The sequence below is a fragment of the Neodiprion fabricii genome, chromosome 5 (assembly GCF_021155785.1).
Source record: "Neodiprion fabricii isolate iyNeoFabr1 chromosome 5, iyNeoFabr1.1, whole genome shotgun sequence".
Taxonomy (NCBI): Eukaryota; Metazoa; Arthropoda; class Insecta; order Hymenoptera; family Diprionidae; genus Neodiprion; species Neodiprion fabricii.
The window spans coordinates 17,024,281-17,043,356 of NC_060243.1; the positions used below are offsets into that span (position 1 = coordinate 17,024,281).

General features: G+C 37.1%; 1 protein-coding gene and 1 long non-coding RNA gene across 2 annotated transcripts in view; one reads left to right on the forward strand and one right to left on the reverse strand.

Annotated features, from left to right (window-relative positions):
- The window catches only part of LOC124182706 (UPF0489 protein C5orf22 homolog), an 801,650-nt gene that overhangs the window by 726,360 nt on the left and 56,214 nt on the right, over positions 1–19,076 (reverse strand). The window lies entirely within an intron of this gene.
- Positions 10,044–19,076, forward strand: part of LOC124182718 — a 49,841-nt gene continuing 40,808 nt past the window's right edge. The window contains exon 1 of the long non-coding RNA XR_006870841.1: positions 10,044–10,072. This is a non-coding gene — a long non-coding RNA (uncharacterized LOC124182718). The remainder of the gene's footprint in view (positions 10,073–19,076) is intronic.

Genomic DNA, 19,076 nt, shown 5'->3' on the forward strand with positions numbered 1-19,076 from the left:
TTGAGAGCTCAGCTCGCAAGCCCCAACTCGAAAATAATTGGATCGGGACAATTAGAGAACAGCGAGTCTCGCGCTACAGCTCTTGCGGCGTTATTCCGCCCGCTCTAATGGAATCGCTCTTCACTCTCCATACAGCCATCCCTTCTCTCTCCTGCCTCCCCTGGGGCTATAAGAGAATGATAAGTTTCCAAGGTTTCACTTTCTTTTTCAGTGCGAGTATGATTCCGCCTCGAAAGACACTTTGACATCAACGTGTGATGCGATCCTAACGAGACTCGGCCTTAGAAATGCATTTATATACACAGTTCATCTATTCAGCTATTCACTTTATTCTGGAACATTGAGGCGATCTTATGCGAAATGAAAACTTGCGTTGAATGTCGTGAAACCATTACTCAGAAATCCAAGAAGTACTATGTTGAATTCACTGGGTTTCAACCGAAAAAACCACCTCAAAAAACGCAGTATAAAACAAATGTTTTTTTCCTCTTTTGATATTGCTTTTTAAAAATGACGAAAAGCATATATTTTTAGATTATATGAGTTTATGCATTGAAAAAACGATAAGGTAAACGACTGACCGTGAAATAGTACCTTACAGTAACTATATTTGAAAGTAATAAACATGAGCGTGAACTCTTTCATAGTATTTTCTGAACACCTATTAGACGAAAACTGTAGGAGCGTATTTGCAGAAACCCCAAATTGTTTACAGTGTGATTTGATCCATACACTAAAATATTGATCAACAGTTAATAAAATAATAAAATGGGTTATCTCACTAATTCTATGTTCAATGAGAGCTAAACAAAAAAGCACCACAAAGATTTAATGAATCAAACCCAATTTTACCCAGTTTATTTTGAGGACCTGGGATTTTTTAAACAAACCCGAATTTTTGTCTACCCCCTAGCCGATCGAAGCTGAAATCATCGAACTCCGTTGATCTGTGCTTGAAATATCATCAATTTCTTGGATAAAAACTTTTTTTCGTGCTGCTGGAGTAACTCAAAAAGTACCGGACTGGTCAAATCCAAAATTCATTCAGTTCTACGTAAAGAAGGCTGCGAATTGGGAAGAAAATCATAAAATTCACCAGACGTTTGATCCTTCTCGACATATCGTCGGACGATAAATTGACCACAGACAAGCACCTAGCCATTCCCTTGGAAATAGTCAAAAATAATTATCTAGACCTAAACATGCGAGAATCTAGTAAAGACATAACTTTTCATTATCGGGTTACGTGAAATAACCCTCCTCCAACCCCCGCACCCCCTTACAATCCGTAGGCCGGAGGAAGTTAAATATGTTCGTTTCTCATGAGGAGGCAGCATTTCCGTTAATCCCTGTTCCTTATTCCCTCCCATCGTAAAGAAGGTGGGAAAAAATTCAAGCAGCGGTTGTCTAGGCGTACGTGACTCGAAGATTCGAGCAGCGGATCGCCGGCCGCAGTCGGTGTGCACGGGGACGTTTCCGTCGACCGACAATGGGTCGCGTCTCCGGCTCACCTCTTGCTAATGGAACGACCTTTCCTTTCCACTTCTTTTGCGTCCCCCGTTCAACCATCCGAGGCGAAAAACTTTCCCGCGATGGAGAACCTGGCCGACAACCGACAACCACGTGCGCAGGCGCGCGCGCGATATTCGCCCACGGTTGCGCCACCGCTACTGGTGGTGCTCAACCTGCTCGTGGAGCCAACTTGCCGTCGCAACATTGCGATCCTCTTCCGGGTAACGAATACCTCCTGGAAAAATAAAGTCGTCGTTTTTCATCGATCGGCACGATTCGTTAATCCAATTTTCAACTTCCTGTCCCTCTTATTCCACGGGGGAAAGAGAATGAGTGAAGTTACTGTAATCACTTCAAAAGTGAAAAGTTAAGTTTTCACTAGATCGTGATGTTTTGAAGTTTGAAGTATGCAGGTGTGTGTGTTATGAACTCTTTGGCCCACGGTACCTCAGGAACGAATAAACTGATTCAATGATTTTGGTACCAATCGATGGGGCCTTTTTAAGTTAGATTTGTGAGAATTTTGGCAGTTTTTGGGTTATTACAATAACAAAATCAGTGGCATCTCGAGAAGGAAGCAACGGATTTGAATGGTTTTGGTCTTAATCGACGGGGCTTTCTTAGCTTAGAACAATGTTATTGAATTTCGATTTGATTGAGCTGGCAATTTTCAGAATATTTAAATAAGAAAATCAAAAAAACTTTCGTTTCATTGTTGAGTGTTTTATGAGCTCGAAACCCATCAAAGCGGGAAGTTCTCAGGCTGGCCCATCAAGGTCAGCCAAATTACCTACTTCCTTACAATCGATGTATTTAGAAGGTTTTCATCTGGATTCTTTCGTAACTTCATCGTCTAGGATTCACCGTTTGTTTCATCTTTTTACTCCGGACCAATCAGAACCGTTTGCCACATACATTTTTATCTCGCTTCTTAGCATTTCCTCGCTTTGGATAAAACAACGTATGTTTTCGAGCCATTTTGTTCTTTGCGATTTGAAAATACACATAATCAAAGTTTTGGCAAACTGAGAGCCAAAAAATCTTATCTGACTTGAATTTGATCACTGCCATCTAATTCAATGGTACTGTTATAGTCGTCAATGAATCGAGTCAAGACTGGTAATGATACAGTTCTGTTCTTATACCTATTGCGCAATAAAGAATATTTTTAGCTGTGGTTTTGTACACTCGTTAACTATTTTCATTCTGTAAATCATGTGAGAATATAGATCTGATTAGCAAATGAAAATCAGCTTCGTCTGGCTGTGACTTGTAAAAACCCTGGTACGTATTACGATTTTTTTGAATTCGGTCACTCGTATTATATTTTCTTGTGTCTGTTGCAGTAATTCGACGTTGGCGTAACAACGACGTAATGCAAACGCCTCATTTCGCTGAGTTTATACCATAATTTCTTGTGATTACTACAACATTATTCAACCGTTATTGTAACGATACCTTTTCCTATGACTTCCTACTAATTTACACAACAAGATGAAATATATCTCCGTGTGACCTTCAAGAAAACGATTGAAACGATTACTTAGGAAAACGACATTGCTTGTAAAACAATGAAAATAGAGTAATAGAATATTTTGCGGTCGTACTTATCGATATCTCTTAAGAAACCCAACACGGCATCCAAGATTTGATAAATCCTTTTGAAAATTTGTTGATATATCATTGTATGAATATCTGCAGACTCGATTTATACCAACATTTTTTACACTGGTAAGATGAGATGGAAGATTGTATGGTGGAGGTGCACTTACGGAATTTTTAGCTGCATATGAACCCATTAAAAATTTAACAAGAGCGGAGAATTACACATTCGTGAGATTAAGGCACTTCACCAACTTCAAGAAAATATGTGTATATGTATATTTATACATAGCAAGTAGGGTCACATATGTGCACTGAAATTGAGTTGCTTTTAGTATTTTCTTTTTTTTTTTTTTGAGTAAAGGGTAAAGAACCCGTTTTTAATAGGGTGAAATATTCAAAATAATCGACTTTCCAATAATTGATAAATTAAACTCTCTAGAATCAGCTAGTGAAAGAAGCTTCGCGAAGTTCGAAAAGAAATGTTTTTTTCAGACTGAAATATAAATAATGAAATACCAAAAAATAGAAGCATTAGATTTTCTTATTTACTTGTGGAAAATTCTCAAATAGTGGGTAATTTATCGCCCATTAAACGTGGAATGGCCCTTAAGAGGATGCAATTAGCAGTCTTTACCGACGGAGTAAGCGTCTCTTATTTTGAGTATTATCAATACTTACGTAGCACCGATACAAAAATAATGCAATCAGAGAAATTCTACATGCAATACCGAACAAAACTATCCAAAAACTTCTCAATGTCATGCGAAAGTAACTCTAAGAAACGTATTCCTGTAGTAAATGATAATTTAATTATGGGAGTACATTTCTTGGCATCATCGTTGCATAAAACAAAACTTTTTTTGAATATTTATACTCAGTGTTCCATGCAGAATTGCGTTGACTGCGTTTTTTCACATCAGTGATGTATAAGCTTTAATAATAGTAAAAATAAGGGAAACCCAACGCAGTCGGTAAAAACCGACTACAGCATTCCGTTAACCCTTTCAGTCTCACATTTTTTCACTCAATATTTTTACCTGAGTTTTGACGCTCGATGATATCTGGGGCCGCTGATCACGAATCTGAAGTCAGAATGTGATGATTTCTACATCCAATATGGCGGATGTAAAATCAAAGAAACCATAAAAATTCTATAAATACGGCCGAGATTTGTCACTTCCATATTTTAATAACCATAATACGAAGTAACAGAGATCATTTCAAGTTGTAAATAAACTGTGCATTGGACATGGAAATTTTTCAAGTGGAACCCTGAGCATCCCGCTGTAACTAAAAGGGTTGAGAAAAAAACGGAATTCCCAAAGCGAGTCCACGTGCTGGATTCTGCCGGCCGACCAGCGAAACTTTTTCCACTTAATTCTCGTTCTATGAATACAATAGAGCCCTCTGAGTTCCTCGGTAAGTTGGTAGTCGCTGCACAGGTGCGGGACCGCGTGTTTGGCGGCGTAAGTTTACCCAAGTCCAATGAGGGTTGTTTGTTTTTTTCCCCCCTCTAGTCGTTTTTCTCTATCGTGGGAGGGATGCACTTCAAAGTAGCCGGTTTGGTACGGGCACAATGCAGGTACCAACGCGGATAATTATTGTTCGGATTATCAACGGTTCCATTCCGTTGTACGCGCGCATTTCGTCGTCTAGCTAGAATAATAGACTCGGTGAATTGTCGTCCGGGTAAAAGGAGTCTTGGACGTTCTTTATTATCAGAGTGATTCAGAGGTATGTTTCTTGCAGTTCGCGACGAGCGTATTCCGATGATCACCGGAAGAGGAGCAAAAATAACTACAAGCTGGACTTACGTGGCGAACGAAGATCGTGTACAAAGACAAATTTCTCTACAAATTTAAGCTCTACAATTTATTTCTTATTTTTTAACTGAGCATAAAAACTTTGCGGTCATGGACGATGAACCAGAATTTATCTTTCACCTGTGACCAAACAGTTAAGCCTGTTTAAAAGTACCTTCTTTTGGATTCAGCCATTTGTACTGTATTTTCTTTTGAGCGTTGCCATAATTCCATGTTGGTGCAACAATAAAGTGACGTTGAGATCCCATTTGACTGTGAGGAAAAGTAGTAAATCGAACAACCGGATTATTGTTGAAATTTCTAAACAATGTAGTATTTACAACTATGATCATATTAAATTTTCGTATTTAAAACTATAGTCATGTCAAATTTTTACTTGTACTCTGTATTTAGGAGCGCATAATTACAATGTATAACTATTCCCATTCCAATTACAAGGAATTACAAGGATGAAATAAGTTTTATATTATATTTTCATTTGTTAATTGTGAAAAAAATTACATTTGTTCTTTACAATCGATGATTTGAATTTCGTTTGAACGAATAAACTATTTGAAAATTACAAAAACGAATCTAATTTTTCGTATTTCCATATATATGTTTATAATATAACTTATATTCTATATATAATAATATACGATGTAATTTCTATTTTCTTTTTCCTCGCATTTCAAAGTAAGAATGTAACTCGTATATTATTGTGGTCTCAATTACAAATCACATTTGTGTAAGATTGACGCGTGTCAAAAAACTACACATTTTTTTTTGACAATTTTCGGGATATGAGTAACTAACTATACGAGTACAAAAGGGCGATGCACCGTTGAAATTTGGACCCTTTCCGTTCGTTTGTTTATTTAATATAAAACGAAAAAAATCGTGCCCTGGTCGTTTTCCACGTTGACGTAAATATCTCCAAATATCGAAGTGCACGTATCCCAAACGCGAAAAAGGGCTTAACAGTCCCATTCTATACACAATTCTGAACAAAAACACTCCAATGGATGTTCATTTGCTGCAGAAATGAAGAAATGGCATGAATTCTACAAATTTACTACTGCGACTTAGTTTTATTTATGAAATGACTATCTCATCATTTCGAGTGACGCGATCGTTATCAAAGATGAAATTCATTTTTCTTGAGAAAACTTTACCTATAAACCAAATTACGGTTAGTTGAATCAAATAAAATTCGTTTGCAGTATTTTATAACGAGGTTTGATTGTTCGTGTGTAAACTCATATTTCACCAATTTTCTGAGAGTTCCGATACAAAGTTATATCAAATCATTTGAGATCTTCTAGATTCATCTGAAATTTCGTGAAATTCGTTAAACTCCGTGAAATCTTCTGGCATCCAATGAAATCCCATCAAATCTTACTTGAAATCCTCTGAAATTTCATGCAATATTGTGAAATTTTATGAAATCATTGAATTAATTCAATGAAAAATCGATATCTAAGCTCTCGTTCATCATAATTATTATTATTTTAATCTTGCAATTTTATACATACCTTTAGTTGTTTACGAAATCGAGAACTTTCTTTATAAACCGTACTTTATTTTTTCAACTTGCATTATTTGTCAAATGTCAAAGTCTTTTATCTTTTGTCGAGTTCATGAATGATGTGATTTCGTAAAGAACAGTACAATTTTTCTTTGTAATTCCCTCACATTCCAGACCAAAGAATCACCTGACAAGACATCCTGCGGCAACAATACTCTACGGGCTATTCGAAAGCAATGATTTCACGTCAAATAAAAAAAAAAAAAAAATTTATTTCCACAAGTTTCAGTGCGCATTAAAAAAACCCTAAAAGTTTGAAAATCGATGATGCGATAGTCGTAAAAAACATAAATCCTTCAACTTACCGTCAACCTATCTAATTCCTACCGTCTATATAATCCCTGAAACGGAAAAATTTTCTCGCAGAATGCGAGACTCGTTTTATACATTAGCCAAGAATATTTCTCTAAATATACTTGGGTATGATTTTTATTTCAGAATTATAAGACTACCGTTTAAACCTCGTTCCCGCGTAAATAATATCTATATATTGCCCTGTGATCTGACAGAGTCTAATGATGATTGATCAATACCACGAGTCGGTCCTGCAAGGCGTGAAATCCTGTTGGATGATCGTCGAACGGGACGCGAGGCGATGCGACGGCCGTTTGTGCGTGGCGTAAGGCGCAGAACTAATGAAAGGAGGGACTTACGGTCTTCCCGTGGGCCCGAAGACCCGTTTCAGGGACCGGGCAGCGCTCCCAGCGGGGGCCTAACTCGATAATGAACCATTATACGAAAGCCCGGCCGGCGAAACTGACCACAAAAAATTCTCACGCCTGTGTGCGTTTTTGTCCTACGTGTTTGTGCCCAACATATATTATACACACGTGTATATATACATATATATATATGTATAAATACACACGCTTGTGCTTCGATGGCCGGTTGGTACGATATTTATAATGCGCTCGTTTGAGCCCGCGTCGTTCAGGTATCAAGTGGTACCTACCCACACACAGGTGTTCTTCAATCAGTATTTCAATAACACAATGCACGGGAATTATCCATGCAGTGCAGGACGGAAGGACTGGACGCCAGTCCGTGTGCTGGGAGATTTTTTTTTTTTTTTATTGAGAAACTGAAAACGGTAGGAATTTTTGAATAACGGTTGGCAAGTCGAGGCTCGAACGAGGTTGACGTTAGTAATGTAATCGTAACGAAATATCAGGGTAAAAATCGCTATGTCCTATTATTTTTAAAACTACTTTGCAGGATGTGAAATTTGAAAATGTGAGTATTTTTTTTTTTTTACAGTATACTGAGTTTCAAACAATTCCAAAAATGCAAAATGACGGTTTTTTCTAAGCACGAATCGTAACGATAATGTTACTAACTTTAATACGATAGGACCGAATACTTTTCAGATCGTTCTTTTATCAGATTATGTTTGGAGAGATTTTCATTAAAATGAAAAAAACAAAGTACTGGATTTTTTCAAAGTGCCTAGGTGTCGACTTTTACTTTTAAATCGCTTTAAAATTGTGGAAAGATGATAGGTTCATAATTTTATTTGTTTCTATCGCACTGAGAAATGTTTTTGAAACATAGATAATAAAATTGTTATATCGACAGAAAAAATGTTGTTTCGGTAAATTATTGAAAAAAAAAACTGTTTTTCGCATCAATATAAGAGAGCGTTGAGTAAAATTGAACAAATCTGGTGAATTTTTGACAATCTAAAAGCGTTTCGAAATTAAATTCATATCCAAGCTCTTGTTTATAATTTTAGTAAGAGCCTTTCTTGAATTTCGAAGACGATTATCGTCTCACGGATACGCAAATTTCATAAACAAATATCGTAAGTAGATTAAACAGAATGGTAATCGATTTCCACTCATCGATCAAATTAAGTTTGATCGCTATCGACGCGAAAATCATTGAAGAAAAGAAATGTGCACATAATTTGAGCAACACTTTTTGTTATAAAATTTAGAAAAAATTCGTTATTATGCATTATACGTCATGGACGTGTCAATATTTTTTTACTGCATGACTGTGCAAAAAATTCTCACCTCCATAGAAACTTTTCGCTGGCCCAATCAATATGTATAAGATTCGAGGCGATCTTACGGTCCGGAATGTGCCAAAAGACTTTTGAGAATATTCAATCTGCAATTTGCAAATATTCCACAAGGATTGCAAGTCATTGCAGCTCTAAACTTCCAGCAACACGTCAGGAACATTTCAACGTCCGCAAAAATGATTCGGCACTTTTTAAACTGCCGGAATATTATCTCGTCCCACGTAATTTCCATCCATCGAGAGAGATTTCCGGTTGCAGATATTACACAATCCTGGACTGTTTTCGTTCATTACCGAAACCGAAAAATGTAGTTCTGTGTATAAGATGAAAGTTATATTGTATGTATATTGGAATTGGACATTCTGCCGTTTAGTGATTTGTTTATTTAAAACATGTAATCGATTTCGTAGATACTCCTGATTTACCTGGAAAAGTGCGATAATGCTTGGAAATATTTCAAATATAAGAAAAAATATTCTAATAAAAATCATTTCAAATTACCTTTACATATTTTTGAAGCGACTCGTGTTTTTTCCTGTCAGCAATTGTGTTTTTCGAGTCAATAAAGTGTGAATGAATTCAAAAAACACTGCATTAATCGGTTCGATTTATCAACGAATGGCAGAATATCTTACAACAGTTCGTAGTTGAGCATGGATTGGGTTAGAATTTCACGTTAGCATTAATTTTTACTTCTTTACAGCTCCAATTCATAACCAACAATAAGCTGATAATTGACTAGTCATTTTTTTATGCGTCCCAATGCCACATACCAAAATTGTACAATGGGGCTCAAAGGTGAAGTCCTAAGAGTATCGTGGAATCTGTGACGGTTAAAAAAAAAAAAACTTAACGCATCCAGAAATGTTTCTCATACACATTTTTATTTGCAATCTTGTATTTTTAACATTGCCAGTGACTCGAACGTCAAATTTATCTGTACAGTACTATAAAATTACCGGAAAATTGCTTCAAAGAAAATCCAAGCAGCATGAATAAACTGATAATCTCAAAAGCAATATTCAGTCATTTGTATCGTTTAGATTAAACCAGATTTCAACGTATAATATTCGGATGTAAATCAAGTGTATAATTATTACAAAGGGACTGATCGACATCTTTTTGTTTTTCCAGAAATAAATTTTCATTTTCGAGCTATCATCGACCAAAAGAATACTGTGCTCAAATTCTTTTGAATATTCTCAAATAATTGTTATTCACAGTAAGCCACTTTGAACAATGAATTGCGATTTCAACGTACTAGTGCGAATTATTCAAACGAGAATTTGAATACAATGTTTAGGCGATAATTAGTTCGACACATTTTTTTTTTTTTTTTTTCTAGCCACCCTGTATGTGTTTTACCAATTCACAACCGGCTTGCCACGATCAAGAAACACACCCAGCTCTTTGTGAAGCGATGACAGTGAGAATTACAACGTACAAGAAGGTGGGATGAAAAAGTATAAAGCGAAGCGTAGGCTGCAGTAGCCGGCTCCACAACTCGCCACACGAATGATTTTACTATGGAAGGTAGAGGTAAGGAGGACTATCTCCGTGCATAGAAAGTGTCCATTGAATAGAGTACAATTAAGGTCGTGTAGTACTCCTACACTTACCGACCGAGCAAACTCACCTTTTTCCTTCCTATGCGAGAATGATAAAACCACACATGTTTTTAACGATTTTCGGCATATCAGTTACTTTCCTGAATTTTGCTAGAAAAGAGCGATGCACCGTCGAAGTTCGAAGCCTCGCGATTCGTTTGTTTATTTAATAAAGGAGGAAAAAGGGTGAGTTTGCTCAGTCGATAAAGGTATGCTTTGGCAAAAGTTTCGCGCACAAGAGAAGAATATCATAATAACGTACCGTTGGTTGAAAAACAGGCACAGGATGTTGTGCTATTTTTTATTTCCTCTTTACTTTTACGTCCGCTTGAGGAACTCTTTACTGCACATATTAATAATTTGAAAAACAAAAACTTTTTGTAAAAACTACAACTTTTTATTAAATTATTGTTTCAAAACGATTGCGTATCAACAACGTCTTGTTGCAAGTTCAGGTTGTATTGAGTATATTTTCATCTGACTACGCTAGTAGTTGACAATGCATTTACGGCACTTTTATAAACTTATCTAGTCATTATGACTAATTCTATGTTTTGCTACTTCCCTTTGACATACTTCAACTGAAATCGTTAGGCGTACCTCGTTTTTCGTAATTCCAACGTAATTCGAACAGTTTTATGTTAACAACACTTGTTTTACTGAATTTTTCTAGTTACTGTAACAAATGAAATTTTTATCAGTCTACGAAAGTCTCTTCAAGAATAGAAATAAAAAATTGAAAATACTGGAATTCTAAACAACGGCTTGGATTTCGAAGGTTCGTTTCGATTCGCTTCAACCTTATTAAAAATCTGGGAGATTCGTTTCACTGCTCGGTTCATTTAGAATGCTATTTTCTAAAAACGAGCACTTTCACGAACCAAAGATGAGTATTGTAACTTGTATTGTAACTCTTGGATGATTCGGATCGTTTGTTGTATGTGAGGACATTTTAAATACGTCTAGTAACAAATCATATCATCTCTGGGAATAAAGAGTAGAATTTATAACGCACTTTCATCGTATTGAGCCGCTGGTGTTTATTCTGTGTTTTAGTTTTCTCTTAGCTTTGCCGAATTTCGTACGTGAAATAAAAAGTGGCAGTCTCAAGTTGCTTAAATTTCCAACATCACGCGAAACATGAAACAGTAAAAAGTGACTGATTATGCTATGAAAAGTAATCGTAAAACCCAACACTGAATACTAAAATCTTGAAAAGCCGTTGTGATTTCGAGAATTCAGACGTGAGCATTCAAAGATTCAGAAATTTCAAAATTCGAAAGTGTCCTTAAAATTATTAGATACTCGTCTCGACGTTATCGACTTCGATATTCATACCTCATACTTCTTTACTTGCAGATATTTGTTGTACTTGATGAAGCCTAAAAACGTGTGCAATAATAAGCAGAAAATCTTGAACCCTCGAAGAGAGCGTATAAAAATTTCAATTCCCAAGTTCGAATTCTTTACTCTGAAATGTGAATTCTTTAAATGCCTCAATAGGCGCTCGTATAAATGTTACAAATTTTCAATACATTAACGAAACTAAATTATAAGTACTTTGTAAAAATCCGCAATTTTTATATTGAAGATTGAACGCCAGTTTAATGATGAAATATGTGTCATCGAATCACTGCTTTATTCGATCGCATGGATTGATGATTTGCTAAGTAAACTCTCTTCTAGTTAACGCTCAAGTGGATGCGCCTGGAGTTTCTAATCTAATTTACTCGAATTGGGAAAAATTATACTGAAAGAAAATGTAAAATACGTTCGAAAAAAGACATTCGGTAAACGGCTAAAAGCAGACATTTTCTCATTTTTAATGACAAGTAGAAAATGCATTTACGAAGCTGTTCGAAATGAGAGACTTGAGATTGAAGTTAGCGACGGTATTGTAACGATGCATGTTCATAGAAATTTTTTATCTTGCAATTTCGGGCTTGTGCAAAATACAGTGAAATTGACGAACGGAAATGTACTTATACATTTTGAAAACTCAGCTCCTTCGAAATAATTCCGAAATTTGAGAATAGTAATTTTTCCGCCAATGTCTTGAGTGGTGAACATTACTGTCTACAACATTGTGCGAAATATGTATGTACGAATCTATTCGTGGGCCGAAAAAAAAACATGTCTGCAGTTCACACGTGGTAGAAGTGAAACCTTCAGAAATTAAACTGCGAGAAAATGAGGAGAATTCAGTATCAGGAGTGGAATAATTATAGGGTTTATTTATTATATATAATATTGGTACCAAGTTTAAAAGTTATTTTACATTTTATTATTCCGACTCCATGTTTTTAATATCAACAAATGACACGAGTGGCTTATGGTAACTAAAGTATGAAATAAATGCTCTGGTTTGGATTTGATCAATATATCTTTGAAATACAGCGTCAATTACTGTTTTTGATCTTGTTCGTTCAATTTTCTTACATCGATGGTCGTTTCATTCCGTTTCCATCGAGTTTCAAATCACTCCCGTGCTGCAGAAGTTTTCACTTCAAAAATACATTTTCGAGTTTATTTTGAATGAAAAGCGCATGTTAGAATCTCTTAAAAATGCAACAAGCGCGTTCGAATCTGGTTTGAGTAAAAAATGTACGTCCAAATTTATTTGAAATGGAAAATCCATGTCCGGATCTGCTCGTGATGGAAAATTTAGAAGAAAATTCTTCGATTCGAGTAGAAATTCAACCTAAAACCACACGCAGCAGACGGCATGTGAGATGCAGAGGAGATAGCAACGAAGAAAACTCATCTGGGAAGTACCTTGTTCATTGGCCTGTGGGCAGGAAACGGCGCAAGTTATCTTGCGGCATGTCAAGTTAGGTTGCAAGTAGGCGCGATCGGCGCGAACCGGACTTTTGCCACTTTTTCGTATCCTCTTGCAGGGCGCGTCGCGTCGGGGGTTCGAACTTACGATTATTGCAAGCGGAATATCGGGTCCCGTTTGTTGGGAGAGCCAACAGCTGCGCAGCGCCGGCAAACTTGAAGCGGAGTACAAATGAGAGGCCGCTTCGGGATGCCCGAGCAAAGATGGAGAACTCCGCCGATCTGAACTAACGTCGTAAATTCAATTAGTCGGCGAATATCTCTGCTCCGAACTATAAACTACCAACTTCTTTACAACTTTTGCCATACTGGATTTTCCCATCGTTGTCGCGCGATCGGCTCGATATCGCAAAGTTTTACGCATACCGTTGGGGTGGAAAAATGATAAAGACCAAAAAGCCCGAGGGACCAAGTCCCGAAAGTCAAATTACACGAATCGACACAAAATTTTACCTAGACTTCAAAATATTAGATTTCGATTCTTTAGTTCGTAATTAGACGAAAAAAAATATATAGCATGAAAAAGTTTGCTTTTGTACTTAGGAGACCGATTGAACGATATTTTTCAAAATCTGTGGTTTTAATTATCAATTAAAGATGAAACCATTTAAATAAACATTTTTATTATTTTTATTAAGTTTTACTATCAAAATAAGTTACAAAAAAGTAGAAAATAATTTAAAAGTGCACGCTTTTACTTTTTTCTTTATGTTCGTAAGTACTTTCTCTCAATAAACCCCAAATATAGTCTCCGATCATGTTTTCATTGCATTGGCCTTGACAACGTTGTTCGAAGCTCAAAATGTCCTGATGAAAACGTTCTCCTTGCTCTTCTGAATACGCTCCCATGTTGTTTTTAAATTTATCTAAATGAGCATGCAGCATATGTACTTTTAATGAGAACATTTTCAGTTATTTTGGATTTCTACAAAACACCTGATCGTTGTTTATCACTCGAGTGCCATCTAGAAGTACTGTTTGAACGTTAAAACCCAACTCTGATCGCGCGGTATTTTTTGATGTATTTAAAATAATTAATATTTAAAAAAATAATCAAAAATGAGTATTTTTACTATAACTATTACAAAAGCAAACTTTGTGCCAAAAAAAGGTATTTTCTTTTCGTTTTTGTTCATAATTAACCAGAAAATCATAAAATAAACTTTAGGACGAAGAACAAAAATTTTTTTGTAGAGCCGTGTTATCGGCGGTTAAAAACGTATAAAGACCGCGAATACGAAAACATTTCCTGTTGAGACGTAAAAGTCGAGAATTCAAAAATTTATAAATGAATTTGTAACGATATGCTATACATTTTTATTTATTTTTTTTTTTTTTTTTGGAAAAGGGGCAAGATTGCGAAGTGCAAATAATTGAATTGCGAAAATACCGAACGGTCAAAAAGTCGGCTTTTTAAATGTCAGACTCGTGCCTTTTTCGAAAATACACGAATCCCAATTTATCAATGACGACTGACCAAAGACTCGAACGGTCAAAATCCCGAAACTTATTAAGATAGAATGGATGGAATACCGAAAGGTTGCAAAACTTCGGAAGTAAATTTATTCTTTCCAACGTCACCCGTTGCAGCTAAAAGACGGAGTCACGCTTGTGAAGTGAATGGGAAAAACGATTTACTATTTGAATATCATTAAAATATCTTGCCTTTCTCGTTGCGTTATTCTTCTTCTTTCGTGACACGGACGATTGTCTAATGCAATGAAATGATCTTGATAAAACAAGCATCGCATTGACGAATTTCACAAATTCCGAATTTTGAGGAGATTCGGTATTTCGTTCTTTAGAAATTTTGATCCGTCTGCATTTTGCGGATCGAAATTTTGTTTCTTCTGTATTTTCATTTTCGATATGTAATTTTTTTGGTCATTTAGTTGTTCGAAGTATTTATAGCCGCTCTTAATTTTTAATTTCTGAACTTTCATTTTTCTAGATCTTCACATTCTGTGATTTGTTCATTCGGACTGCAGACTGTGCTGAAAATCCTTCTTTCACTGAAAAATTTCACTTGTTATAATCGTAACTAGAAAAATTGAGTACAACTGGTATCGTTCAAAAAACTGTTTGAATATTGTTGGAATCACGAAAAACGAGGTACGCCTAACCATTTTGCGCTATTTTTGATCCTTTTTTAGTAATTACAACGGAAAATCAGTTTCTTCGGTTTACTGAACTTTTTTAGTTAAATAAGGCTTCAACGTCAATTTATTGTTGCACAAGCATTAAATTTTCGCAACAGTTGCAAGAAAATCTAGTAACAGTGATCGTAATAAGAAAGAATAGCAACGGATACCAGACTTTCGGGTAACGGCTCGAAAACTAATTTTCATTTTGTACCTAGAAGTATATTTCTCGATTGTGGTAAAAAATGAAAATAGTTAAGGACTGAGCGGTAATCGAAACTAAAAATTTCTCTCAGTGTTGGATAAAAGAGCATTTGTGCGAATAAACTTTCGAGAAAAAAGTTATTCCACTAAGCGATTCATCGAAAATCTCAATTTCGGTCCAATGATCATTCGTTATTTTAAAATTCGTGTCTCGAAACTTTCGGCTTTTCGACCAGTCGACCTTTTGATCGTTCGGAATTTTAACCCCCATCCTCGTTTTTTCAAAAAAGTACAGCTTGATCATTTTGATTGCCCAAATTAGCAGAAACAACAACGATACCATGTTATTTAGTGAAAATTCGTAACCACGTAGATGCTCAATAAATGTAGATTTCGTCGGTTGTTGGTCATTTTTTACAAACGTAGAAAACGACGTGTTCCAGGCCCCTTCAACCATCTTCAGGCTACACGAAAAATTAACAAAAATGCTTAAAAAAACATTTGTTTTTCTTTCTATCGATACGTCTGTTTTTGACGTGACATTGTCCGATGTGTTTGTTAAATTAAATTTGCAACAATATGCGATACCGCATGTTCCATAATTTTAAGGTTAAGCACGAAACTATGATGTTTGCGACTTTTGAATATGAAATGTTAAAGTACCTCAAGGTCGTCATTTTCCACGTTGGTAAAAAATATGTATATTCTGTAACGTGGCATTTTTGATGCCCGTTACAAGGGGCTCCTTGAACCCTGGACGGAACCAAAATTTAGGAATTTCCGAAATTGAGTCGCGAAGTGTTTGCAAAAGAGCGCCAGGACTAGAGTCACGCATCCGAAACTACGAGAGGTGACACCTTAGCGAATAGCGTAAGATATTTCAGGTTTTTTGTTTTTTTTTTTTTTTATTCTTCGAGCTACAACGGCATCAGGCAAGAAGTCGACACCGAATTCGAGGAAATTGCGAAGTGGCGGACTAGCGACAATTGCGAAGGAAGGATGTCGAGGCTGCGGAGGGGGAGCCGACGCAGATCCCCGCATCGCGGGAATCCAAGGTGGACGCGATTCCCGCTGGCGGCCGGCGCGCCGCAGCCTCTCCCCTTTCACCCCGCCAACAATTGACCAGCGAACTTGCGACGGACCGACTAGCGACGAGGGAGCACCACGCTCACCGCCAAGACGTCGTGGAACTGCGCGGAGGACGCGATTGCGATCTAGCTTTAAGTTCTGCGCAGCGATGCTATTGAAGGTGCGCGTCGAGTTGCGCGATCGACGAAATCGATGACGGATCGATTATTGCGTATTCTTGGGGGTATGACGTCACGTAAGGGATGGCGTATCGAGATCCGTGTTGCGGCTGGTCGTAGGTTTTTGAAACCACTCTAGTTCTGGCGGTCGTGATAAGTAGTCACGTTTTGGGGAGTTTCGCGAAGCAATGGAGTCGCCCAAAAATCGCGAGGGGAATGGAAAGGGGGTTGAAAGGATGTAGAAGGTAAGCGCTGCTTCTATCCCCGCGATTGAATTTCGAGCATAATTACGAAAAGGCTTACCGAGTAACGGATAGCCGTTTTGGATTTGCGTTGTAGAAAAGTACTCGAAATTCTTTTGCCGATTCTTTTGCTTGATGACCGTTGCCTGAGTACGCGTGATAGAGTAGAGTAAATTTTGAGTTCCTGAGAAAGTTGAGTAGAGTTACGGGTTTTAGTTGAGTCTCTCTCGTTTTTGAAATCAAGTATAGCCGAATTCCGCTGTACCGGGTCAGGCCGCGTTACCGGGTTTTTTAGTGTCATCTCTCGAGGAGGTCGTGAAGTGCCGACTCGGAGTGCTCGGATTAGCGGATAACGTTTCGGAGGATTTTGAGAAGGTTTGATTTCGGATGCGTTGCGATAGCGAATAGTTGAGGTTACGTTTAGTTGCGCCTGCGTTTAGTTCCGTACCCGTTAGTTAAGATAATGTCAATTGAGTTGTGTTACTTTGAGATCGTGTTTAGTTGAGGTTACATTTAGTGGTGCTTGCGCTTAGTTAAGTTACCGTTTAGTTAAAATAGTGTTTACTCGAGATGAGGTGATGTATAGTCGAAATTGCCGTTGCGTTGAGCAGCTGTTGAGACGAGAAGTTTGAGTATTGAGTTTTGGTTGCGTTTGAAATATAGTAACGTTTGCGGATTCGTTTAGTTTAGACAAGTAGGAAATAAGCTTTAGGTTAAGTTATGTTGTCACGTTTAGATTTAGGGCAGCTCGCGGTAGCGTCTAAGCTCCGATTCGGGTGAGATCTCGGGTGAGATCGAGGACTCCGTCTGTTCGGTAGCCCGACGGCGCACCGTCGAGTAATTAGTTTTAGTTTCGATTTCGAGCAATAATCGCCATGGAGAAGAAATGGCGAATTTGCAAATTCAGAATTGCGTATGAAGATTTTGTGATTATTGAGTGACATTTTAGTTAGGGAGCCGCGAGCTCAGTAGAGTAAGAAATAGGGTAGGTTACGTGTAGTTTTCTGTTTAATTTTAGAATCGCGTCGAGCGATTTTTGGATGATATTTTTTTTGTTTTTGTATCACCGCTATTGGGAAATATACGATTTTATTTTACTTCTTTTGTTAAGTAGCGTGTGCATTTCGAATGTCTCTCTCTCTCTCTCCAAAAATTACCCCTCCCCTCTCCGCGGTACTGAGCTATCGAGCATGTGCCCGAGGTATAGCGCATTGATGATTTCGAGGCGTGTTGATCACGCCAGGCGCCCAACAAAATTTCGCGATATTGTTTTTAGATCCAGGGTACATCGTGGACGCCAAATTATTGTGCACGCGGTAAGTTCTCGGTGATTTTCTCCGAGTGACCGAGGTGCGGGAAAAATCCACGTCACAATATATGTAATATGACCAACAAACGAAGAAATCTACATTTATTATGATACAATGTCAATCATACCAGAAAACGGTAACGTGCCCTTTAAAATATTTAGTTCCGTCAATGGATCAAGATCGCGCCAATTTCATTAAAAATAAAATGAACGCTGGCAATAATCGAAGAACAAGAATTGGGAATATACAGAAGACTTGGCTCTCACTGAACAATTCATTTTGTAAACAATCCGTCAGCTCCGTGACACATGACGCGAATGAACGGATGGAAAGAATATCAGAGCCAGTGTTGAAAAGTTTTACGTAAAAAAAAAAAGAAATCAGCCAATATAATTTTCATCGTTTTTTTCATCTATAATAATATTGTTTAATATTGCAATATAGAACACTTACGTAACTGACAATGAGATTCTTTGCCTTGTTAGTTACGTCAACTTTCATGTACAATGCATTGGAAGATTACATGTTTGCATTTTGTCGTATATATTTCTTACAGCGTTTGCGTGAGATTTTATCTCATCAAAAATACTGTACCATAAAATTTCATCGGGTCAGACAACCGTGGAAATAAATTTGAAAATTCCTCGAGATACCAATAATGTCCAGATGTTTCTAAAGGCTAAAGATTGCAAAAATGTTTCAATAAAAATTACAATTATACGCCTAGAAACCTTACGAGGATGATAAATTTCGTTCGAAAATTATTGAAAGAACGATATTTTGAGTAACGTACTTTTCACGACTGATCTGCGTGACAAACGGACCGAATTTTTTCTACAAGTTTAAAATTAACACGAAGACGGAAGAAAAAAGTACCTACCTAATTTTCTCTCGGCTTGGCCTCGTTTCCTTGGATTCTATTTTCGCGAATTTCGAAGTCGAGATTGTTCTTCA